At 42.1% G+C, this 25,841-nt stretch overlaps 1 long non-coding RNA gene across 1 annotated transcript in view; it reads left to right on the top strand.

The window, feature by feature from the left end:
• LOC116657854 overlaps positions 1–25,841 on the top strand; it is a 44,001-nt gene that overhangs the window by 1,370 nt on the left and 16,790 nt on the right. Inside the window, exon 2 of the long non-coding RNA XR_004313003.1 lies at positions 226–302. This is a non-coding gene — a long non-coding RNA (uncharacterized LOC116657854). The remainder of the gene's footprint in view (positions 1–225; positions 303–25,841) is intronic.

The following is a 25,841-nucleotide window of genomic DNA, read 5'->3' on the forward strand; positions in this document are numbered from 1 at the left end:
CAGTATCAACAAAAGAAGGGAGTTACCCACGAATGTCATTCTGAAAGCATCCATGTTTTATTTATGTGCAGCTTCAATGTCGTGTCATAAAAAAGTGTAGCTAGAACGTTGGATTCTATACTTTCCATTGACATTTGTGTCCAGGGTTCTCTTTCTATTCAGTGACTTGTTTTTAGCCTCTCTGCAGTTACTGGGGCTCATGTCGCTCTGTACTGTTCCCTTTAGGTAGTTCATCATTCTCTGAAACCAGTGCTCCAGTGAGCTTGTGGCCTGGTGCGTTACCTGCCTCCTCCCACTGAAATGTAAGTACCGCGAGGGCAAGGGCCTGGCGTGCCCTGTCCAGCGCTGTCTCTGGAAGGCCTGGGGGGTGCTCGGTCAACAACTAGGCGAGGGAGAGGGAGAGTCAGAGCTTGTGCTGAGCTGCACTTTGAATCCCAGAGCCCCGACTCCAGAATTGCCCTCTGATATGGAATGGAAGAACAACCCATGTGCCGCTTTCCTTTCTGCCATTCCCTCAATGCGGTGGCCATAGCCAGCCTTTGATTCTTAAATGGTCTGTGACTTCCAGTGGTTGAAATGGAATTTATAGGAAATCTTCCCAGCCCCTCCAGAGAAAGGGAAAATGTGATTTCCAAGATCTAGTGGTAAACTAAGAGCAGTCTAAGGATGGTTAGTGGTTCTCAGCTGAAAACGTAATATACTATTTTATGATACTATTTTATATTTTAGTGTTGTAGAAAAGGATGTGAGCTTTGAAGTCATTTGGCAGATGATGTAGTATGTATTCTACTAATTACCAGCTGCATAACATTGTATAAGTCACTTCCTCCTTTCTGCCTCAGTGTCGTCTTCTGCAAAATGGATGGAAATAATAATGCCCTTTCAGATGATTGTGGTGAAGACTAAGGATTAAGTAAATTGATATAAAAACAACTGTACCTCTATATTTACATAGTTTGGAGTGCTGCTTTGTATATAGAAAACAGCCCATAGATGTTAACCATCATCGTCATCATCGTGTAATGATCAGTTATTTTGCAAATCCAGTTAACTTTTCACTTATGGAATTAAAATGCCAGTTTTACAAAATATTTCTTTAAACAAATAGGACACATTCAAGGCTATCCCTTGAATGTGTCTCTTACTGAATTGCATGATGATATGTCTCTTTGACTGGAAGAAAAAAGAAGGATGACCAACTTTTTCCTGGAAAGGGTGCATAACCATGGGTTTGAACATGCAAGTGTATCTTTCGTGTGAACGTCATTCATCGTGTATGCTCAGGAGGGGTGGGGGATGTTACGTGCCACTTCTTTTGAATGTAAAAATCCGAGGGGCCAAATTACGTAAATTTTTAGGGAGCTCAGGAGAGTGTCCTGCCAACCAGTAGGCATAATAAATGTGGTTGATGCTGTCATGAAGACACTTAAGTTTCCAATACCATGGCTGCTTTCTTCAGGCGATCACTTTAGGACCAAAGGCTTTCCTTGAAAGTGAAGGGAAGTTATGTTTTTACCCAGACACATGAATTAAGTGAAAAAAAATCCTATCTGAGGCAAAGAAAGACTCCCCTGTCAGACTTGGGGCGTTCTTAGGCCTAGCACACTCTTTGTCATAGGCAGCCCCTGCTAGAAATCTTTTAGTAAGAAACACAACTCATTCTGCAATGACCAAATTAGATCCTGGCAATCCGATATTCTGTAGGAGAATACAAAAGGGCAGGGGCATCCAGTTAACCAGAACACCATTGCCAATATGGCCCTTTAAATTCCCCACTTGGAAATTCTCAGTGTCAGCTCTAAGAAACCGTTCTACAAATAGGCATGATTATCTTTGTTTAATGCAGTTTTTTTTTTTTTGCAAGCTCTATTGACTGTAGAATAATTCCTTTTCACGACACCCATGAACCTCATGTCCCACTGAACTCATGTCAGACGAATACTGCGTTAGGCAAATGGAAATACTAAAATGAAACGCCTAATGGGCACTTAATACGTATTTATTGACAGAACATTCAATGAATGAATGAGGAGTCACTTTTGAGAGTTAGGGACGCCCATTAAATCAAATTTTGGGGAACCAGAGTTCTACAAGACACCTGCATTAAAGTTGAAAAATAAAAATCCTAGGTCAGGCAACTAGATTTTGCTTGTAAGATGCTACGTACCAATTTTGATGGGTTTTGTTGTTCTTGTTTTTTCCCCTATGCTGACTTGAGAGTGTGTGTGTGTGTGTGTGTGTGTGTGTGTGTGTGTGTGTGTGTGTGTGTGAGAGATCGTGATCGGCCACAGCTCATCTGCCCAAGATTTCACGGTGGGATCACTAGGGTGTTATGCTCAGCATGTTCAATTCATCCCACACTTCCATCCACACAGGAGTTTGGGAATGGACAACAGATACCCCATAGTGATGGAGAGAATCGAAACCATGTTGTATGAGCCATGCTCTAGGAGGTGTTCCCTGCTGAAAACCTCACAGACTCACTGTAGGGAGACACAGCAGCAGACGCAGTGCTGGTGCACCTGCCACGTCGTCCAACCCGGTGAGCTTTCGAGCAGTGATCAGGCACTGAAACAGTAGCTCTCGGTTTGCCTTGGGCCCATAGAGTGGCTGATTGTTGGCAGCAGACCACAGAAACTGGGAGGAGAAAACAATATGGAAGCAGTATGATTTGCCATGTAATTTTCTGTGATCCAGGAGGGTGGTTATGCTGAATGATAACACACAGAGGAAAGATAAAATATAATAACGTAATGTTCACACTCTGCCTCGGAAGTTACTACTTTCGGCGCCGTAGAGGCGGGTGGCTGGCACTGGCCACAGCCAGGAGGTGTTGAGTGGGTGAGTGGTGCCGAGGAGCACAGTCGTCTGTGGGGAAAATGACAGTAATGAACTGCTAGTGATGCTGCGAAAACTCAATGAATTTGATTAAACACAGATTGCAGAACTGTTTCCTGGACGACCACTGGACACAGTCATTTATACTGAGATGCTCGCTCTCCCGGTGACAAGTCTGACAGGAAAACTGCTGTTTCTGTTGCCAGTGTGTTGAGCGTCTTAGCAAAAAAAGTGACCAAGGAGATGAGAAAAAAGCCCTACCCTCCTGGCCGCCTTCAGTCTGCAGGTTCAAACGCACACAGTTGCTAATGCTGTTGGAGCGTTTTCTAGAAGGGGCAAGGTGAGCATAATGACAAGTCATCTTCACCCTGGGAGACAAATTTATATAAAGTTTTTAGCTCTTTATGCTGTATTCTCGGTGGCCACACGACCTGTAATAGGTTAAGGCACATACTGTATGCTGTATTTAGTGTGGATGAGACAGGTGATACGGAGGTAACAGAGTAGTTATGTACATGAAGTTTGCAGGCTCATGTCAAGAGTCCATGTAGGTTATAAATCAACTACACTTCAATAAAAAAATTAAATTTAAAAGCCATTACACATAGAGAAGAGAACAGGGAGGCATAGAGCTTAGGGTGGCCCTGCACCAAGTGTGGTTCTTGGACCCATGGTAATATGCCAGCACTTCCTTACTGTTCATGATAAGATAAATGCAGAAATTGAGAGGAAGCATTTGGAGATGTTTAACCATTTGACAGATTTGTTGAGCCTAATACCAAACAAATGGACTTTGTGTTACTTGTGCTTTTTAAAATTTGCATTTTCCTGGTCACTCATTTTTACTTTGCTTTATGAAAGTTCTGAGATGGGTTGGGAATCTCATCACGGACAGTTTGCAGATCAATGAATTGGACTTGCAGAGGCAGCCTTAGTAGCATTTCTTATAAGGTTTATCGTTTTAAGCAAATTGCTAGCCTATCTTCATTTTGGTTTTCTCAACATTTGATGGATTATGTCATTATTAAATAACTGGGTACACCAGGAACCATTCACATGAACTATTGAAAAATAACGAAAATATTTAGATAATCCACGCCTACTCACTGGAACTATTGCACAGGGTGAATGATCGATAAAGTTCAATATTGTGGAAGAGTGAACAGATGAGGTAATACCCAGACTTGTGCCATTCCTCTGCTCTGTTCATGCAGCTGCAAATATTTGTTCCGCATTAGCTTTATTCTGCACGTGGTTGCGTATCCTGTTGAGGACATGCAAGTGAATGAAAATTACAAAGATCCCCACCTACCGGGGGTTTGTATACCATCAGGGGCTATAGTTGAGACCGAACAGATGTAATTAATCAGTAAATGGTATGCTCTATTTGATATTGAAAGGTGCTATAGAAAAATAAAGAGACATATAGCAAGGCGTAGAAGGAGGGCAAGTTTCAAATATGGTGTTCAGACTGAGCTTCTAGATAAGAAAAAGACATTTCAACCAAGACACGAAGGAGGGCAAGTTAGCCATGTGGATATCTGGAGAGGGAATGGGCCAAGGGGAGGTAACTGGCCAAGTAGCCAGTGCAGAGGTCCTGTGTTGGCATCTATCTGGAGCATTTGAGAAGCAGCGTGGAGGCCAATGTGGCAGAAAGAGAGGAAACAAGAGAAAAGTGAATAGGTGAAGACAAAGAAGCCATTTCTGTCCAAGCAGGCCACTGTGAGGATTTAGTTTTTCACTCTGAGTGAGATAGGAGCCCTCAAAAGTTTGAAAAGAGGACTGGCATGGCTTTACTTATATTTTAAAGGATTATAAGGCTATTGCAGCAACCAGGTGAAAGATGATGGTGGATCCAACCAGGATGGTAGGAATGGAAAAGGTGGGAAGTGGTCAGGCTCTAGGTGTATTTGTAAGGCAGAATCAATAGGATTTCCTGACATGTTGGGTGTAAGGTGTACCTTGTACTCCGCAGACCTGCAGGCTATGGGTGGAGCAGATTACGTGGTCATGAGATGTTTGGGACATGTGAAGTCATACTTGTCCGGTAGGCATCCAAGTGTCTCAAGATGTTGAATATGCAGTTGCAGGGTTTGTCGGAGACATAAATACGAGAATGGTTGAAAATAAATACATGTAAGGCCAGAAAACTGGATGAGATTACCAAAGGAAAGGGTACAGAGACAAGAACTATAGACTGAGATCTAAGATACTTGACATGAAGAAGGTATGGGAGAAGAGGAGAAATTGGCAAAGGAGATTGAGAGGGAAGAACCAATGGGACGAGATGATAGTCATTAGGGTGCGGGGTTTTGGAACCAAGTGAAGGAAGTGTGTCAGGGAGAAAGAACTCCTCAAATGTGTGAGATGCTGCTGATGGTCATGTACAAGGAGGACTGAGACCTTTGGATTTAGAAATGGAGAGCTCACTGACAAGCAGCAAATGACGTAATGTTGTGTGGAACGGCAGAGGCCAAGTCCTATGGAAGTGAGTGTAAAAGAGCCTGGCCGGAGGTGAATTGGAGACAGGGAACAAGAACAAGTCTCTTAAGGAGTTTATATCACAGGACAGCAAATATATGGGGCAATTGCTGGTGGCAGAAGTGGGGCAAAGGGAACTATTTTATGTAAATTGTAAGAGTTTCTTTTGAGGAAAACATCAAGTAAGTCATAGTACAGGTCATAAAGAGGGAAGACGCACTCCCAGCTGGTCCTTATTTCAAGTGAGAAAATTTGGGCGACTAAGTCATGGAGCTGTTAGAGGCGAACACAGTTACAACAGAGAATACCCTGGAAAGGGAACAGGACATGCTGTGTGGCTTGCTTGTCTGATTTCGGGGACTACATTTTTAAAATTCTTTAAGTGGTGCTTACCAGGCAAATTGCACAGGCATGTGTTTGCAAATGCAGACTCCTTTGTAATCATCATTGAGCAATTTGTGCAATCACACATTTCTTCGCACGAGTAATTAATACTGATACTTAAATACTAAACTGATAGGCTTTCTTGCTCCCGTGCTTACAAGCTCTTCACATTCTGGCTGTAATTAAGAATCAGTAGAGAGAGCTCTTTAAGGGAATGGGTGCGAGACAATTTCCTGTAGCCTCGACTGTCCTCGGTTTTAGATTGATGTGTATTAACTGAAAGTAGAAGTAAAAACAACAGAGCTTTTTTTCTTTTCATTTGTCTTTCAGAACTTTTTTCTTAATGAAGGGAAATAAAAATACATCATATATGTATATATATGTATGTGTGTATATATATTATATAAATATATATACAATTATATTAGCAAAATACAAATAAAATATTACAAAATACTACATACTTTATATATACATTTGCCAAAGGTGTGTATATATGTGTGTTATATATATACATTGTATATATTATAATAGAGTATATATTTATATATACACATATTTTTATATATACATGTTTACATTTATATATTATAATATAAAACATATTTACGTACACAGACACCATTTGGCAAATATATATCAATATATAATATTTTGCATTTTGTAATTTTTTTGTATCTGTGTCTTGTGTTTTGTAAATTTGTATGTTATCAATTGTATATGACATATTGTATGTTTCAGTGTCATAGTACTCGCTTCTATTAAATATTATCATCTCAGAGGCATCATACAAAAGGAAAATTTGCTCAGTCGTGTGACTGTTGCAAATGTCAGAAGATGGTTTAACCCGATTGTTCAGGATCCCAGGCTTCTTCCCTCTCAAGACTTTGCCTTCTTTTAGGGTCTTGGAGAAGTCCTGTCTTCTTAACAACCTTGGCCTGGAAGTGACACATCCCTTCTGCTTGGTCTGTAGGCGAGGACTAGTTGTGTGGCATCTCTTTGACGCCAGAAAGCCTGGGGACGGCAGCCACGTGTTCTCACCCCAGCCCCTTGCAGCACAACTCTTTACTGTGTGAGGAAACCAGCCAGCTACCTGCTGCAGGGAACGAGTGTTTCAAGGTCAAAGGCAATCATATCGCTATGTGGTACTTCTTTGCCTACCTGATAATTGAAAGAATTTAGAGTTCTTCTAAATAGAGAAAAGCAAAGGGAAGACATAAGAATCTTCTAATAGGACTTAATCTTTGATAAATTAGAGCCCTCTGAATATCAATGAAGTGAGAAGGTTGGGCAGTTTTCTGTCTCAGGGCATGTATCAGCCTGGAAATCTGAAAACAAACCGTGAATCTTGTCATAACCTATACCTCACATCTAACACCAATTATATATTTGGACCACGAGGCATTTATTGCTTTCCTTTTTTTTTTTTTTTTTTTTATAAGATCACATTAGTGACTAGCGGCAATGATTAGGAATTGTCGACATCAGTGCCATTCAAAAGAGTAATAGCGGGAAGAAAAATGTCCTGGGACAGCCACTGAAATCAAATGTGGGTGAAGACTAGGGAGATGATCATTCCTCATCATAATTGTAATATATAAATACTAAGTGTTTTCTTCATTTTGACATTTTAATCACATCACACGCTCTTCATATAGAGATATTTCTTTGAATTATCTTGTGAATTCTTCAGTCTATATCAACGCATATATAAATGCATATGGTGTATAATATGTGTATATTAAACAGCATTAAGCTTGTGTTTTTCATTTTTGGGTGTTAGTGAATTCTTTATTTAAAAACATAGTATCTGAACTAAGAACAATGCAAATGAGTCAGAATATTGGACTCAGTGAATCTACTCAGCGTGAAGAACTGAATCCCTTGTGCTTTCGGCGTCACGTTGCTCTTTCTCTGACTTAGTGCATATCGAGGTCAACAAAAATAGCCAGGGTGAGGGTTCAAGGTGAGTAGCAAGTTCAAACGGAAAAGAAATCTTGATCTTTTAAAATAATCTTTGGTAGGAAGCATGTGAAATTAGGGACCAGGTAGAGCATTTTCCCCTGGACTTCTTCCCCTCCCCCACAGAAAACTGTCATTTTTAAAATCCACACTTGAGAGACACTCCCTATGTCAGTATCAGTTTATTGAAAAGTCGTCTCATTCTCAAGAGATATCATAAAAGTACACACTTTGGGGAAGGAAAAAGGCTTTTCCTTTATCACAAGATGAGCAGAGTGCAAAAAGCATGCTTAGAGATAAACAGTAAAGGAAAGTCAGTCCTCAACACAAGGGTTAAACAAAAAACAAAAGAATTTAAAAAAAAAAGTAGAGGAAATCAGCTAGACCTTACAACCTTTAGAATACCTCAACCTCCAAATGTCGTGGAGTTGTATTTGCAACTTAAAGGAGTGCTTCATAAGTATTTATTAAATGTTTCATTAAATTAAATTAATTTATTAAGTGTCAAATTGTAGTGATGGTGTCAGAACCCCACTCCACCTTTCTCCACCCAATTTGCAGCCACAGGAGACGTGGAGTCAGTAGACTCCTTTATCCTTTGGCCCTGAATTATCTTTGGCCAGTCAGAGCACCAACAGGAGGTTGTGGAAGAGGAGGAGGGTGGGAGTGTGGCATTTACTGCATCTAGCCCCCCTTCCCGGAAGATTGTCTCAGGCCGGGGGAACTCCATTAAAGAGCGCCCCGCCTCTCAGAGCTGCCGTAACTTCACAGATCAGTCCTTCCCAAAACCACTCCTTTCCTCAAAGCTTGGAGGTAGTAAGAGCTCTGTGTTAGCAGCCAGGGATACGCCAGCCTCCCTGTGGCTTCTGTGTACCTTGCCCGCGCTTTTCCGAGATCTCTTAATTTGTGAATGCCATCTGTGCCCCCAGCCCAGGGTCCCCGCTGAATTGGCAGTAACGGTTTACCAAATATGATACTTACTCCTATAGAGTCGCATACGGTCATGTATAAAAGTAAGACACACACAGATAGATACAGTGCAATTTAAAAGCAGCAAGGGCCATATGAAAACCACTAACAAAGTGTTTACTTCTTGGGCAATCAGGGAAGATGTCATGTAAGACATTTAAATGGGACCTTGAAAGGCAGTCACTATTTCAGTAGGGAAAATTACATTTTCAGGTGAAAGAAATAGTGTGAAACTGAGCATGTTTCTGGCTTGGCTTATTTGGGGAACTGTAATTAAGTTTTATTGGTGTATAGAATATACAGAGAGAATTAAAAGGAGATTAAAAATAAGTGGGCCAGGATGAGTTGAACTCAAATGTTGGAGTGGTTAGAAATTTGGTAGATACGTTAAAATCAGTGGTGCCAACAGGTGCATGAAAAAGGTGCTCTGCCTCACTCACTCATCATTAGGGAAATTCAAATAAAAACCACAAAGGGATACCACCTCACACTTTTTAGAATGGCTATCATCAAAAAAAAAACAAGATAACAAATATGGGTGAGGATGTAGAGAAAAGAGTTCCCTTCTGTACTCTTGCTGGGAATATAAGTTGGCACAACCACTATGGGAAACTATATAGAGATTCCTTAAAAAATTAAAAATGGAATTATCATATGATTCAGGAATTCCATTTCTGAGTTTATAGCTGAAGAAAATGGAATCACTATCCTGGAGAAATACCTGCACACCCCCCACCCCACGTTCATTTCAGCATTATTTATAACAGCCAAGGCATGGAAACAGCCTATGTCTCCATCCAAGGGGGAATAAAGAAATTGTGCTTATTTGTAATAGAATACTATTCAGCCATGAAAAAGAAGAAAATCCTGCTATTTGTGACAACCTGGAGGAATCTTGAGCGCGTCGTGCTGAATGAAATAAGTCAGGTGGAGAGAGACACTGTATGATCTCATTATATGTGGAACCTAAAAAACACCAAACTCATAGAAACAGATTAGGTTTCAGGTTGCCAGAGGTGGGCTTGGGGATGGGAGAACTGGTGACGGTAGTCAAAAAGCGCACACTTCTCGTTATAAGAGGAATGACTCCTGGGAGGTAATGTGCAGCATAAGGGTTACAGTTAACAATACTGTTTTATATACTTGGAAGTTGCTGAAAGAGTAGATCCTAAAAGTTCTCATCACGAGGAGAAAAATCTTTCTTAACTGTGAGGTGATGAATGTTAGCTCTAAACTTGTGCTAATCATCTTGCAGTATATACATATATGAAATCATTATGCCATACACCTTAGTGTTACAGATCAGTTATGTCTCAGTAAAACAGGAGGGAAAACAGAAATAGGCACATATCAGAAAAATAAGTAAAAATAAAAACCAATAGTGAGTTCATAACTTTCTTAGTGTGCATGAAACTGTCATCAGTATATAAGCCCTTGAGGAAAAAAGCCTTGAACTTTAGGAACATTAATTTGGCAGTATGATTAAAAGGTTGAAAAGGAAAGCTGTTGGTGGGATCGTTAAGAGTCTGCACAAATGTGTAACACAGCACGTGCAACGAGAAAGCAATGGAGAGAGTTATGATTCTGTGGGACCTGAGAGGCTGTCTGGAGAGGCAGGACTTGGAGGAATGTGTCCAAGGCGATTCCAGATGGCAGAAGGGAAGGATGGAGGTGGCACTGATGGTCATTTGGAAGTCATTGGAAGGAACAGTTTGGAGAAGAAAACAACTTATAACTTCTGCCAGCCTGACATTAAGATGAACTTGAGGAGCAGATGGTCACACATGGGAAGCTGGATCCCAGTGCAGGGGGTGGAGCCAGGAGGTAAATTCGGGAAAGATCTAGGAGAGAGATCATTGAATCTCACGCAGAAAATGAAACTTGGATGAACACACACATAGGAAGAGGAGGAGTAGGAAGATTAAGAAGCATGAACGTAGAGTCAGACATGTTAATGTGTGGAAAGGATTCAGTGCGGTGCATTTTCGGAGTAAATGTGTTTAATAAAATGTTGGTTATTATTGGAGTCACTGTTAGTGCTGAGTTAAAGGAAGTCCGGACAGTGAAGTATTATGGAAGTTAAGAGGTTGCAGATAACGATTGATTTTGCTATAGTTTCAAATGCTCTAATGAGATATGTGTTTGGAATATATATCTACAAAGACATAGAGACATGGAGAAAGAAATAAAGAGACAGTGTGCTCTCTGTTTGTCCTCAAATGCTCCTACCTTCTGGGCTCAGTAATTTTCTTTCATATCCCGTCCGATGGACTGAGGGAGGCTTACTGGCTCCTCTTCAGCATCATCCTGTTTGTGTCGGTTTCTGTTGGTTAAGAGCACAGGCCGTCGGGTCAGGCTGCCTGGGTGGAACCCTGGCTTCATTTCTTACCGGGTCGGTGAGGCTGGACAAATTGCTTAGCCTTTCTGTTCTACATTTTTTCCATCGGTAAAATGGAGTCATGATATTACCTACTTCTGTTATGGAAATGAGTTAAGGTACTTTAAAAGCAACTTTCCGAGTGTAACTAATACAGGGTAGCTAATGCAGTATGTGCTGTTTCCTGCTCGTCTCCCTCAAGCCCTGTCCCACTACTGAAAGAAGCTTCTCAGATCTGTGTTCCTCTGTCTGTCTGGGCTAAGAGACAGAGCAGATTAGGTAGAGGGTGCTGCGTCCAGCGCAGCTTGGGACCGTTTCTGAGAATGGGTGATGCAAGACTTAAGAAACAGAGACAAAGTGAAGAGCAAAGATGGGACCAGGGGACTCAAGATCTTGTGGATTGAGAGCGCCGAAAGCCTGGTCGACATATTTATTAGGAGTACACCGCTCAGAAGATAAAAGATCAAAGAGGTGGGGCTTTAGATACTCCATGCCACAAGCACTAAGTTCTGCTTGCTGGTTAACTGATCAATTTCAGGCCTATCCCTTCCAGGAACAATCACCCTCCTCGGGGTATGCAAAATTTCTGAGTCTATCCTGTCATTGCCTCCAGGACATCTCGAGATACCAGATATTCCCCCTGGGTTAAACCACATGCTTTCATGCCAGAACAAAGTGCTGTTAATGGGTGATCTGGCTTTCCAGGACCGTCCGCTGTTTTACCCTAAGGAAATATCTGCCCTCCTTTGTGCCCTTATGGTCAATCTCAGGATTGCCCCTCACAAATTTTCTTTAGCATATGTGTTATAGGTCATCTACTGCGTAAAACGTTAAAACCAAGCATGTGCATTTTAAGCAAGTAAGTGTGAATGTAATATTTTAAGCTCATGGAAATTTAGGCGCGGCTTGTTTTCCAGCAGCATATTTCCCAGCAAGAGGGAGGTTAAATAAACTGTCCACGTTAAAATAGATAGATAAATCAGTGAAAAAGAAATTGACAACTAGCAGAAGAACCAAGATCAGTTCTGGAATATAAAAACATAGAATCCTCGATGCCTACAAAAGCGTGCTGTAAAAACAGCAGTGACTCCGCCATCCTGAAAATAGTTTGCCACACTTTGGAAGATCCATAAACAACTTAAAAATCTCTTCCCCGTCCTTCCAACCAAGTGAAACTAAAGTTGTTCTCTTACAGTGAAAGCTTTGTGTATAATATAAAGCAGAGGGAGCACACGATTGCTCTAGTCTTCACTCCTCAGCCATGTTTTGTTTGTATGTGTGATTTCATACAAATACGGAATTCTGATGCCTTTAACAGGTCAGTGTTAGTCACAGTTAGCCACAGACCCCACCATCCCCTGTTGCTTAAAACCAATCTAATTCACATAGATTTGGGGAGTTTTTTTAAATACCTGCCGGGATCTGTGGCCACTTGAGTTAGGCACCAAAGATAATACACATCTTGATTATCTTTACTGGTTTTTTTTTTTTTTATCAAAGTGCAGTCCATTACAATGTGTCAGTTTCTGGTGTACAGCACAATGTCCCAGTCATGCATATACATACATACGTTTGTTTTCATAGGATTTTATATATCCACATGATTCCAGAGGAACTGACTGTCCCAAATGCTAGACAATTAGTTTATTCAAAAGAGAGCAAACATTTATATTAAAACTTTTATTGGTAGTGTGAAATAACTGGCGTCTTATTTCCCTGTAACTCCAGTGTCATAAATACGGTCATTTTTCATTTACAAGAACAAAACCCACCTGACACGCCCCAGGGAAAGGAACGTGGAAGCCTTCTGTTTTGTGGCCCACACCCAAGGTATATACAATTTCGTACTTGTCAATCATTCCTCAATAAAGCTGGGGAAAAATAATCTGAGCTTTCACAAAACCCAATTGCTCATTTACCCTCTTTCTTGTCACAGGCTTATTTTCATAAACATTCAGACGCTCTAAATCTTGGAGAAGCAGAATATTAACTAGTCTTATTTTTTTCTAATCACTGGCTCATTTAACATGAAAAAGTAAGCGACATCCTAGCTTATTTCGTTTATTTTTTATATTTTGCTTTTTTACTAAAACTGTAGAAGAAAAAGGCCTTAGGTATCATAATGTGCAAGCATGAATGATTAGATGGCTGCAAATACACAATTAATCACCAAAGAACACCACGTTGGGGTCCGCATGGCCTCTTTATAGTGGCAGTAAAGACTGGGGGATATTTTGGCATTAATTATTCACATAAAATATTAATGAGATGCACAATGGATGACTGTTCTTTCACTTCTGGGTTTTAAAAGATAGTCTTGTGCTGTGGTTCTGTTTATCCTAAAGAGGATTTTTTTTTTTAAGTAGTAGAATCCTGAACACTTCTTCACAACTGATTTCATGTTTCTGATAGATTTTTGTTGGCTAGGTGGTTAAGAAGACAACATAAAACAGCTCACTAGCTGAAATGTGGTAATTTATAGGTGCGAGTGCTCGATAGTGGTCTCAGGGTGGGCCCCCTGGCAGGCAGATTCTGAGAAACAGCACGGCGCGCCCTTGGGAAGGAAGACCATAACTGGACTGAGAAGGGGGAGCGGTGGCTGTGATGCAGCCACGATGAAGGTCTGGGCCACCCCTGTGCGGAACTCTGAAGCTGGGAGGCCCTTTTCAGGTGCCCGGAGTTAGGGCGAGGTGGCTGGGCTTTTATATGTCTCTGTTGACAAATCATTGCATGTGCGCTGCCCCAGGAAGAGGGGTGACCTCGGGAGAAGTAAGTCATTTCAGCTGAGGCATGCCCAACAGCCATTAAATATTGGGGTATCGCCCTCTCCCCTCCCCGGCGTCTGTGTACCCAAGCACCGGGCCACAGGTCCTTGGGAGGATGACTGGAGGAGCCGTGACCACGGGTGGTTGGTGTAGGGTTCTTCCTCCCAGGCACCTGGCCTCTTCTTCAGTCAAATGACTCCTGATCTGAGCATTGGTTTTCTTGCAGAACCTGGGAAAAAGATTGTAACATTGTACTGAGGCAACTTCCCTCAGCCTCCTGATCCCCCATGCTGGATTTCTTTTGATTGAACACAGCAGCCATACACTTACCCACTCTCCATCAATTTGGCTGCAGGGACAAGTTCTATTCTCTCCCGAACTCTCTGGACCTGGCCCTTTGGCTGCCACGTTGGCCTTGCCACTTATCACGGTGCTCGTGTTTACCTGGCCTCTGATGGTTAAGTTCTACCACCTGGCTTCTGTGGTTTGGGGTTTCCATTTTTCCTATCATCATTAACCCAGCTGAGTAACGGCCTCTCCTATACCATTAGCCTTGGTCTCCCGAGAAGAGACGCTACTGAGCGTGGTGGTGCGGGTGTCTCTCCCACAACACACCCGCTATAGCTTCGGTAAAGAGCTTGTCTGTCTGGGCCTCCCGTGGAGCATAGGCATCGGGTGGGTTTTCCAGACCCACCACAGCTGCCCACTGCCCTGGGCCTTTTATTCCCCTCCTGCTCCGTCTGCCTTGGCACGTGGCATTTCCACCTCATTGCTCCAGACCTCTTTGCCATTTCTAGGAACAAATCCTAGCTGTGGTGCTAGGTATGTTTGTGCCATCTCTATTAGCTTTCTGTGCATAGCAAATTGAGCAGCTTGACACAGGACCCATTTGTTATTGGTTCTATCCATCAGAAGTCCAGGTGGGCCCCACTGGGCCCTCTAAGTGTGGGGCTCCCCAGGCCGATGTCAAGGTGTTGGCTGGGAGGAGCTCTCATCTGGAGGCTCTGGGGCAGAATCCACCTACAAGCTCATTTAGAAACTGGAAATGTTAGAAATATGTTAGAAAAATTCTGGATTCAAATGTTTTTGCCTCTGAAGGTTGTAGTTGTTCCTTCTTTCCTTCCTTCCTTCCTTTTTCTCTACCATAAAATAACTTGCGTAGGTGAATCTATTAGTTCTCTTTATGTGTGGCTGCTGATGCCTTTGCTCACTTTTAAAAACTCCTAATTTTGCTTTTTTTTAGAAATAGAAAAGTTATTATTATGCAAATAGCTATGCAAATTGGGGTCCTGGCAAGCTGCCAAAGGATTTTCCCAAATAAGTTGTGTATCCCTGAACTACAGGTACCAAATCAGTAGCACTGACCTGGGGTGCCCCCGTGTCTGCACGGACTTGTGTCAGCCAGCGGTTGCACGGAGGTTACGCTCGCGTCAGCTGGAGTCGGCAAGACTGCCGTCGCTACCAGTGCAGTTGTTTGTAGGAGCACATTCCAGGTTCAGAAGGTTTGGACTCTTCCCTAGGCCTCACCTTCCCCTGGGCCCTTTCACGTCTCCTATGCAAATGTTGCAGCCTCAGGGCTACCCGGGAGCGGGTGGCCGGTGTGGGCCCTCTCTGTGTTTGCGACCCCAGCCTGCGCTGTGCTGCGCTGACCGTGAAAGCTCAGGCCCCTGTACCCATTGGCCTGCCCCTCTTGACCAGCTGCTGCAGTCACTGTGAATAGCAAGGCTGCTGGGTGTGGTCGCCGCCCACTGCTCCAAACCACGGGAGCGCCTTCCAACAGGGAGGGAAGCTGCCAGTCCCTGTGGCCTGTCTCATCTGGCAAAACCAGCATGGCTGCCCAGCCGGGGTAGGCTGGCACAGGCCCATTCCTGAATGCCATAGATCCCCCGTCTTCCTACCCAGAATCGAGCAGATTTTACAGGAGTAACTGCTTCTCAGATTGCTGTATGGCGTTGACCTCCAGAGTGCTCACGTGGTTGTGTTTCTCTGTCCATCTCTTAGTTGCTCTTTGGGAAGAGAATTTGCCCATCTCCTCGCTTGGCTGTGGTTCAGCTTTTGGAGACTTCTTTTAGAATCTGTGAGTTCTTATTTTCTCCCCAAAATTAGGTTAGAGCCAGTCTGGGTTGCTTAAAAGCAGAGAACCTTAATGAATAAACCTAGATTGGGGGGCTTATTGTATGAGTCAGCATTTCAGAAATGCACCCGGCTCATTTCATACTGTAACGGAGTACTTTCAATGAAGGAGTGTTGCCTTCTCTAAAACATATGTTTTCTTTTTCCTGTGAAAGGGAGCTCTTGACTAAAGAAATTAGGGAGATCCTAGAGGAAACTCCGCAGTGAAATTAAGCGTCTGCTTCCTTTAGTTCACACGCACTGATGACCGAGAGCTGTTTCTGTCTGAGAACCCCTGTGATCTGAGTATGCTGAACTTGGTTCAAGACTCCAAGTGTGAGAATGCAAACCAGACACCAATTCCAGCCCAAATGTAATTTTTGAAGACCTATCCGAAAGGCTAACTTAGGGGAATGCTTCATGCCAGGAGCAAGAGAGTGGTTGGAAAATTCTCTGTAACTCCTTTACTTTCAATGAGAAGGAAGTAGAAGTCGTTCTGGAATGCAGTCCAGAAGGACAACATGTCCGTTTCCTTGGGACATCGGAAGCGGGGCTTGGGGGTTGATTTGAGACTTCTCAAAGGCTCCAGCTGTGATGTGGGCAGCTGCCTGCCAGCAGAAGGACGCAGGCCACCTGGTATCGCATCCACGCTCCCGCTGTCAGGGGTGTTGCTAACAGCCGGGAGGCAGCGCGGGCTTGGTGTGGACTGAAACAGCAATGACCTTCCGGCAGAATTACATCTCCATTTCCCGGGGCATTCAAAAGGCAAATGGGAGGGTCTAAAATCATTTCGCTTGAGTGTCTTCTCTTCTTTTACCAAATTGAGCACAGTTGTGTGTATAGACAAGGTGAAAAACATGCTCTCTTTCTTGGACTGTATCTGAGCTATGCTGTCCTTTAAAGTCAACCAGAAGTTCCTTTTCTTTGCCAGGAGGTCAACATGTGTAGAAGAATTTTTCTTTTTTTTAATGATTATACTGAAAGAAGTGAGTGGTTCTGCTCTGAAGCTAAATAAGATTCTCTGAATAACAATCATATAAGAGTCAGAGTATTTCCCAGCTGCCCTGTGATGACCCATCAGGGAGGGCTCTTCAGAGGATGCTCCCCCTGCAGCAGGGGGTTCAGTTGGCTTCCTAGTCTTGAGCAGAGTGAATAGATGTGGTCCTCGTGCCCCGGCATGCTTCCAGTTTGGGAAGGAAAACTAACTTTTGTTGGTACATTCATAGTCTGGAATTTAACAAATGCTTGGGTTTGAGGATGGGGAAAGATGTAAAAAACAAATGTCTTCTTTTTATTCTTGTCTTTCTTATGTTTCCCCCAGATGTCAACCCCTTTCTATATATTCCTAGTATCTATAGATTAAAATTTAGCTCCCCGCCTCCCTACTTGGGCTGACAAACACGCACTATTTCCCGTGAATCTTGTTGGAGAAAACGAAAGTAGCTTCATCTTGAAAGCTAGTGCTGAAGAGCACAGTTTATTTTGATTTTTACAGGTGTGTGTGTGTGTTAAGTGGTTAAGTTCTAGTCCGTAGATACGAAAAACATCTTGTACAATCAAAATTACCCCTGAAAATTTATCTTAGAATATCCACCATAGCCAGCTTTTCCTCCAGCATTGGAACAGTTGCTATTTCTTTGGTTGAACACCAGGCAAAGGAGGTAACTTGTGTTTAGGGACCAAAAGAATGAACAAACAACTCACTTCAACATTAGAATCATTAGGATTAGAATGCGAGCGGTGCAAGGTTGAGAGCAGAGGAGGGAAAACAAGATGCATGCCTCTCACTTCTAGTCTGCCAGGAGCACAGTAGCTGGACTTATGTCATCTGAATTATTTTCAAATTAGCAGCTAAGCACACGTAGCTGAATTGTATTGGCTTAAATTTGTTACGTTGTCCCTACATGATATATTTATACTAAACACACACACAGTTTGGAACAGTGGAGATACATGCATGTTGTTTTCCACATCGTCCTAAAATTCTTTCCCCATGCACTGTCGCAAAACAGCTGAGACATCTCCAAAATCTTCTCGTGTTAAACGTGACTTTCAAGTTCTTTATTAGAACAAGTTCAGTAAGGAGAGGTTGTCAAGAGTTCTTGAATCAGTTACATACACTACCCTGTCCCTAGAGTTATCCTGATGTTTTGGATGGTTTGATTTCTACAAGATTTGGAATTGCGAATGAAAAAAGGAAGAGTTGGGGGAAACGCTGGGAGAAAGTCCGAGATGCTTTCAGATGCACAATGAACAGCAGTGGTAGAGTCCCTCTTGTAGTCAGTCAGCCACTCAGCTTGGTCTGGAGCACAGCTGATCTTGTCAGGGCTAAAAACCCATCTCCTGCTGCTGCTGCTGATAGCCCCAACAAGGAGGAATAATCAGAAAATTCCTTAATTAGTGTTCCATTTAATCTTTCATTGCCAAGGTAAACACTTTGATGAAAGTCAGACTCAGGAGTAACTACAAACCTATTTGAATTTCCATAAACTTATTTAATTTTCCTACTTTTCACCATCTCAGCCAGTGTTGCCCTTCCTGAGATGTGCAGTGTCAGGGAAGGATTCTAAGCAAAGCAAATGAAGCGTTGGTTTTCACCAAGATCTGAACCCACAGGAGCACATTATCACCCTTTCTGTTCTACTGAAGATACAGACGAACTCCTGAGCCATCGTCAAGCTATGCATGTTACCAGGGCCAGCCTGCAGCGACCGAGATGCTTTCTCTAGAGTCACACAAGGGTCCCTGCGGAGTGTAATGGAATGCATGTTCCTGGGCCCCATGGTTAGATTTTAATTCCATAATTAGATGGTGGTAGGGTTCAGGCATTTGAATTTTTATTAGTCTCCCCAGGGATTCTAAAGCAGAAACACTCCTTTTTCATTCCACTGCTGACTCCTGTGGGCCTTAGTAGTAGTAATAGCTGTTGGTGGAACCTGAGCAAGCTGCAGGGACTAACAAGAGATACGTCCTTCCAATGTTACCTTGTGTCTGCTTTCCTGATGGTTTTTAGCCTCTGATTCATTCGGTCATTTGTTAAGCAAGTATCTCTTGATCACTTACCATGTGCAAGGCAGTTGTAGGTGCTGGAGATTTACTGGTAAAAAAACAACAACAAAAATAATGGTACCATCAAGGGAGCAAAGGGGACAAAGAAGAAAGAACTGCCTTGGGAGTTAGGATGCAAGGAACGATGAGCACCGCGGAGAAGACTGAAGCAGGGGCCAGGGATAAAGTGTGGGAGAGAAGCTCTTATTTTAAACTGGGTTGACTTGATAGCTGGCAAGTTGGAGCTTTGGATGGGCCCCCTCTGGTTAGTTGGGAAGTCTCTGTTCACTTAAGCTTCACATTCTGCCAAAAAGTAAAGCCAACGCAGAAGAAAGCAGAGGGGGAGAAATTGGTTCAGGTAACCTTCTTGCAGACCCTGAACCCAACCATGCCTCTATTTTTTTTAATAAGACATTAGAAAGACATTTAGTAAGGAAGCTGTTGAATCCACTCCTCCGTTTTTTGGTAAGGCAAAACATTACATTCTCTTTTTGATTAAATAAAGAATATATTGTATTTGCCCTTTGCAACCCCAAGTTCTGACATGTCCTCTTAATAACATTTGTTTTAAAAAAATAAAATCTATTTTGCTTTCTCACTACATAAGATTATAGAAAATTTGGAAAACACAGAGGCAAAGAGGAAAAAAGTAAATCTTAGGACATCATTTTAATAATTTTTCTGAGTATTCGGTAATATGGCTTACTTATCGAACCAAACTCTGCTGTTGTGCATTTTAAAAATTTGTCATTGTTGTTGGTAATGGCTGCGAACAAAATTGAAAGAAACATCTTTGAGGCAAATTTTCCCCACCGTGATTATTTCCTTTAGGCATGTTACTGAAGGCGGAACAGCAGACTCAAACGGTATACGTATTTGTGGCTTTTGCAGTGACAGAGCCAAATTGCCCTCAATCAGTTTTGACCACCATTAAAAGTAGATTAAAGTACTTATTTCTTTATGCAGTAACCACCACCAAGAAACAGGGGTAAAAGTTTTAATATCTCTTTTCTTATCAAATCAGAGGTGTCACTGTTTTATGTATATATTTTTTTCATTCCAAGTAAGACTCTTTTTTTCACCTTAGAAATAATTTAACACACTTCTTTTCTTATGAATTGCTGGTTCCTTGATTCTAATGCCTTTAAAATATTTGGGGGCCTATCATTTTCTTATTGACTCATAATAATCCTTTATGTATCAAATGTGTTCCTTTGTTGATGACAGAAACTCAGATTATAGACATTGTTATTTATTACGCCCAGAACAATGGTAAGTTCTTCACATACCATTTAATTTTCCCACTTTAATAATACATCTGTTGTCATGCTTTTTTTTCTTGCCATACACTAGGCAAGGTATGCGCTTAGCCAAGGATGAAATTGCAATGTAGAGAAATGAACCTGTTTGAAACCACACAGCAAGTACACAATGGAACTGGAATTTTAAGCCAGGTCTGCTCGAGTCCAGACCTGTGTTTAACATGATGCTAAGTTGCTGTTGATTCTTATTTCCTCTCTATCCCATAGTTCAGGGGTCAGCAAACCACATTTCTCAGGCCAACTCTGGCCTGCCACCTGATCTCGTAAATAAAGTTTTATTGTAACACAGCCACACGATCACTTATTGTTACTTTCATGCTACAAGGGCAGACTTGAGTGGTTGTGACCATGACCACATGGTCTGCAGAGCCCTAAAATATTTACTGTCTGACCCTTTACAGAAAAAGTTTGCTGACCCTTGCAGTCGCCTCTCGTCCCCTGGAAACGATGTAGACGTTGGGCGTTCTCAGTCTGTCCTTTATCTCTCCGTAGCTTAGTGCTCTCTCAACACTTCTGTCTAGAACAAAACAGACGAGCTCGGATCATGCTTTTATCTTAGCTACACACTGTGCAAGAATGTGGTTCATTGCCTCTACTGATCCTTTCATTCAAAAACCATTTTTTTCATTTCCAAAATACCTAATTCTTAGCCCCTCTTACTTCTTAGCATCCTGCCTTGTCTTAATGACACAGCATCTTCTTGCACCTTCTTGAATGTCATTAAGAATAATATTCACCTTTGTAGAGCTGTTATTTTAAAGAAAAGCTGTTTCATTTGTTGGGATTGCTTCTGACTTTTAATCCAGCGTTCATACGATTATCCGGATTTGTCATTTCTGGAAACCCTTGTGGCACTCCCTCGACAAAGGGGGTGGGTCCCACTTAAAACCCCAGGCAGACTTTCCTTCTAAAGGCCTCTGGGTTCCCTCCTGCAGCAGGTGAACTCAGTGCACTGCCCACGCCCCCTGCCAGCTCTGCCCTGGATGCTGTCGTAGGAAAATGGGCCCTGTGTGTGTGCGCATGTGTGTGTCTATGTGTGTGCATGTGTGTGTGCGCATGCATGTGTGGCTGAGGGGGTTGTGATGTATGCACTCAGAACACTCCTGACCCTCACCCTCTCTGCTAATGGTTGAAATTCCTCTGAGTCTTCACTGCCATGAAAATTGCATGCTTCTGTGATATTGCAATTTATAAGAAATATATATTTGGTCATTCGGATGGCCAAAATATATTTCTCATATATATTTGCTCTTCATCCACAGCTCCTGGCTCTCACCATTCCCAAAACCCTAGGGATTTTCTAAGTGTTGGGAGTGATGAAGCTGTCTTTGTGATGCTAATGAGGTGGCTTTTGGAGAGCACCTAGGAATGGAGGCTGGTTGCCTGGAGAACCACACGATTATAGGGTTGAAACTTTCAGTCCAGACCCTGATTTCCAGGGGAGGGAGAAGGGCTTCAGTTTGAATCAATGGCCACTGGCAATGATTTAGTCAATCCTGATTATGTAATGAAGCCTCCATCTAATCCCCAAATGGATAGCTTTTTGACCCTCCGTGTGCTACCCTGCTTGGCCCCAGGCTCCGGAGGACAGAAGCTCCTTCGTTCAGGACCCCGCCTCCCGACTCTCTTCATCTGCCTATTGATTCATACTCATTAATATCCTTTGATAATAAGTTGATAATCTAGCTGTTTTAACAAATTAATCAAACCCAAAGAGGGGTCTTACGCACCTCTGATTTCTAGCCAATCAGAACCGCAGGTAACAACTTGGACTTGGTACTGGCATCCTGAGTTGGAAGGGGTTGTTGGAACCTCCAGTTTGTAGATGGTCGGTCGGAAGCATGGGTGACAGCCCCTGGGCTTGTGACTGGCGTCTGAAACGGAGCCTTGGTTATGTGGGGCTGAGCCTTTTACCTCTGGAAACTGATCCTATCTTCAGTAGATGGTGTAGGATTGAGTTGAATTCTCAGACAACCTGCTCGTGTCTGGCAATTGCTTGTTGCGGACAGTGGGGCGGGTCAGCATCCACCCAAATGTGTGGGAATTGGGTCCAGGAACCCTTGTTAGCTTCTAGGAAGAACTCCTTATCGGCTGGGTGGATGCGTTTCCTTTCATGTGATCGTAACGGCATTTATTCTGGCAAATGGCCTTTGGTGTTTGGAGTAAGAGGCCCTTTGTAGGCATCAAGGTGGGTGGACATTTGTTCTCTGTCCCTTCTTCATGTTTAATAGGGATGAATCTAGGGGAACATTTAGGCTAGAACTGAATACATTACACAGGAGCTGGTCGTTCTTCATCATCTGTGATATTTTAGATGATGCTTAGTAGAATCTGGTAGGTAAGGCTCCTTTGCTAAATAAGTTAAGGCAACAAACAGGCTACAGAAATGGAACACAGTGTACAAACCAGCAAGAATGAAGGGCCCGTGACCCAGTGCAGGACACAGATCATCCTGGGAAGAACCACTCCCAGCCGGGGACCACAGTCTGGAAGGGCTGTTGATAAGTTCCTCTACACCAAAAAGATGGCAGCCAGGATGGAGAATTGTCTAGAAATAAAGTCATATTGTTGAAGACTGTTTTCACATTTTGTTGTGGCTTCCAGATGCAAAAGGGAACAATATTATAAGTGACTTTAATCAGCAGAAAAATATGTGAATGATAGGGAGGCATTTTTTTTTGGTTTATATCAAGTAATATAATTTATATTTCATACTAGTTTAGAAAGAGATGTCCTTCTAACAATTAGAGGTGTCCCCAAACTGAATAGTCTACCTTCTGAAAAATAGTAGATCATTTTACTTAAGAGCTTAATTTTGAGGTTAAAATAGCTTTCTTTTGAATCACTAACTGTGAACCTGGGGCACATTACTAAACTTCTCTGAGCCACTAATTCTAAATTTTCAATGTGAGGATAACAATAACCCTCATAAATGTTGTTACAGAGATAAAAATATAATGAGCTGTTCTTAGAACAGCGCTCACACTCAGCAAATACGTTCATGTTGCCTTTGATGAGTGGTGAGCTTCACAGGTGTGTTCAAGTGGAGTCTGGATGTTCTGCCTGAAACACTGCAGAGGGGATTCCAGTGTCGAGTTGGAGGTGGCCTTAGATTGTTTGGTCAAGTAAATTTTGAACACATATGAACTGACTTTAATTTGCTTATCCTTTGGTTTATTCATTTGTCCCCCAGAATATTTACTGACTGCAGTTACATGCAAGGACCAGGCTGGAGGGGCTAGAATTCCTGCTGGTAAAGGAGATAAAATAAATCCTTAGTCTCTTAGAGCTTGTATTTCAAGGAAGGAGAAGAGATAAGAAATAAACCTTAAAAAGCAAGAAAACATTAGCTAGTGGTAACTGCTCTACTTAAAATTAAAGAATAAAGTGACAAGAGTGTGACTGGGAAGGCCTCTCTGTGGAGGTGGCATTTGACCAAGAGTGAGAAGCAGGGACCAGCTTTGTGAGGAACGTAGGTAAGAGTGTTTTTCTGTGATGGGGGTGGTTGCTCTGACCATTCTCAGTACATGGAATGCTCTATTGATTTGCACCACAGAAGAGCTGGTGCAAAGATCCCTAAGATAGAAATAAGTATGGAGTGTTCCAGAAATAAAAAAGGTCCATGGAATCAGAGCTCAGAGAAAGAGCAGACGTGATACCAACCAATATCCATCTCTCCTTTTCCTCTGGGCACACAGACACTACATCATTTGGTTTCCTTGAGAGACATCTGAGTTTTCTGTCCAACAATGCAAACAACAATGATGTGTGTTCTTCTTCGGTGGAGCAGTGAAAAGCCACTTGTGATTCTCAAGTCTCTTTTCCTGTAAAAGTGAATATGAAAGGTCTTGTGTCGAGATGGCTCATTCATTGAAAGGACGATAGATGTCAGGGAGTCAATCATCTCAGAAAGAAACTAAATGAAAAAGAAAGAAATTCTAGTTAAGCCACTGAGATAGTGGAGTGGTTCATTAAAGCAGCACAGCCTAACTGACCCTGACTAATTCAGGGAATGACTAGTAGTAGAGGCTACGGTTAGAGATGCAGGCCAGGACCTGATAATACTGGGCTTTGTAGGCCAGGGTCAAGTGAGGATTTGTGAACAAAAGTAGTGAACAGCCCCTGGACAGCAGGAAAATTATGTGATCTCTCAGTTACTGATGATCCACAACATTGCCATAATTCTTCAACTCTCAAACCGAAATCTCTAAAAATTTGCATGATCTGCTAAGGTCCTACCCCCTCACCCTGCATCAACTATAAGATGACATGAGAAAACCAACTAAACATATTTTGTGGATTTGAGGGTGAAAAAAATAAAAAAGAAAACAGCAGATGTCGTAAGTCCTCTGAGGATGTCTTTCTGTATACTCTCTACCTCCTTGGTTGCTTTTTCTCTGCTATAATCATTTTTTTCCTATTTTTTCTTTGTTTTGTTTTCATTTTCTGACTTTTGCAAAGGATTTTGCCAGAATGTATTTATAGAGTACAGAATTAATATATAAATATTTGTTGTAATGTTCTTTTTCTATCTTTGTATTTCCTTTTAAAGAAGGAAGGATTGCCAAGCTCCAGACTTCATTAAACGCACACCTAAGAGCTTAATCCGAGTCATAATTAACAGGAAATAGGCCGAATAACCATATGCATTTTTTGTCAATGATCAAATCAAACTGATATCACGTATAGAAGTCAGTGAGCGCGTGACCACAGGTTTAATTATAGTTTTAAAGTGTCTTTGTTATGATATTACTGCCAGGCAGAGTTCTAAGCGCTGTATGTATACTGTCTTGTTTAGTCTTTACTGTGATTCTGTAAAGAAGATTTTACAGCTATGCCATTTTATATAGAAGGAAACTGAAGCTCAGGAAAAGTGTAACATGTTGGCTTAAGTCACACAGCTGAAGAGTGGTTGAACTGAAACTGAATTGAGGCAGTCTGACCAAGGATCCTATGCTCTTTATTATTCTAAGAACTGTGATAACATAAGAAAGCTAACGAGGAAAACATTTACTTGAAGTCAAGAAGGTGATCTGCTTAGAGTGACCAAAACTCTGACTTGAGGCAGACATTTCCTCTGTCCTGCGATGGAAAGTTAGCTGTGGGTGTTGGAGAAAGACGTGATATGTGGAATAGGTTATTTAATCTCTTCGAATCTCAACTTTCCTGTCTGTAAAATGGGAATTAGGACACCTACCGTACAGATTCATGATGAAGACCGAATGAGATGATGCAGACTGAATAGGGCAGAGCAGGCATTCTGTAAATATCAGTTATCTGATCAAGTTCTTTATTTCCTTCCCATCTCTCATTGAAATCTTGGACATCAGTGGTACCTACCTGTAAATCGTCTTGCAATCCAGGGATGAAAGCTGTTGCAGGGGGAGGGTCTAGCTCAGTGGTAGAGCACATGCTCAGCATACATGAGGTCCTGGGTTCAATCCCCAGCACCTCCATTAAAAACTAAATAGTTAAATAAACTTCATTCCCTTCCCCCAAAATAAATAAATAAAAATAAATTGTATTTAAAAAATTTTTTTAAAGCTATTACAAACATACAATGTTATAGCTCCTTCTGAAATC

This window comes from Camelus ferus, chromosome 19 (genome assembly GCF_009834535.1).
Source record: "Camelus ferus isolate YT-003-E chromosome 19, BCGSAC_Cfer_1.0, whole genome shotgun sequence".
In the NCBI taxonomy this organism is placed as follows: domain Eukaryota; kingdom Metazoa; phylum Chordata; class Mammalia; order Artiodactyla; family Camelidae; genus Camelus; species Camelus ferus.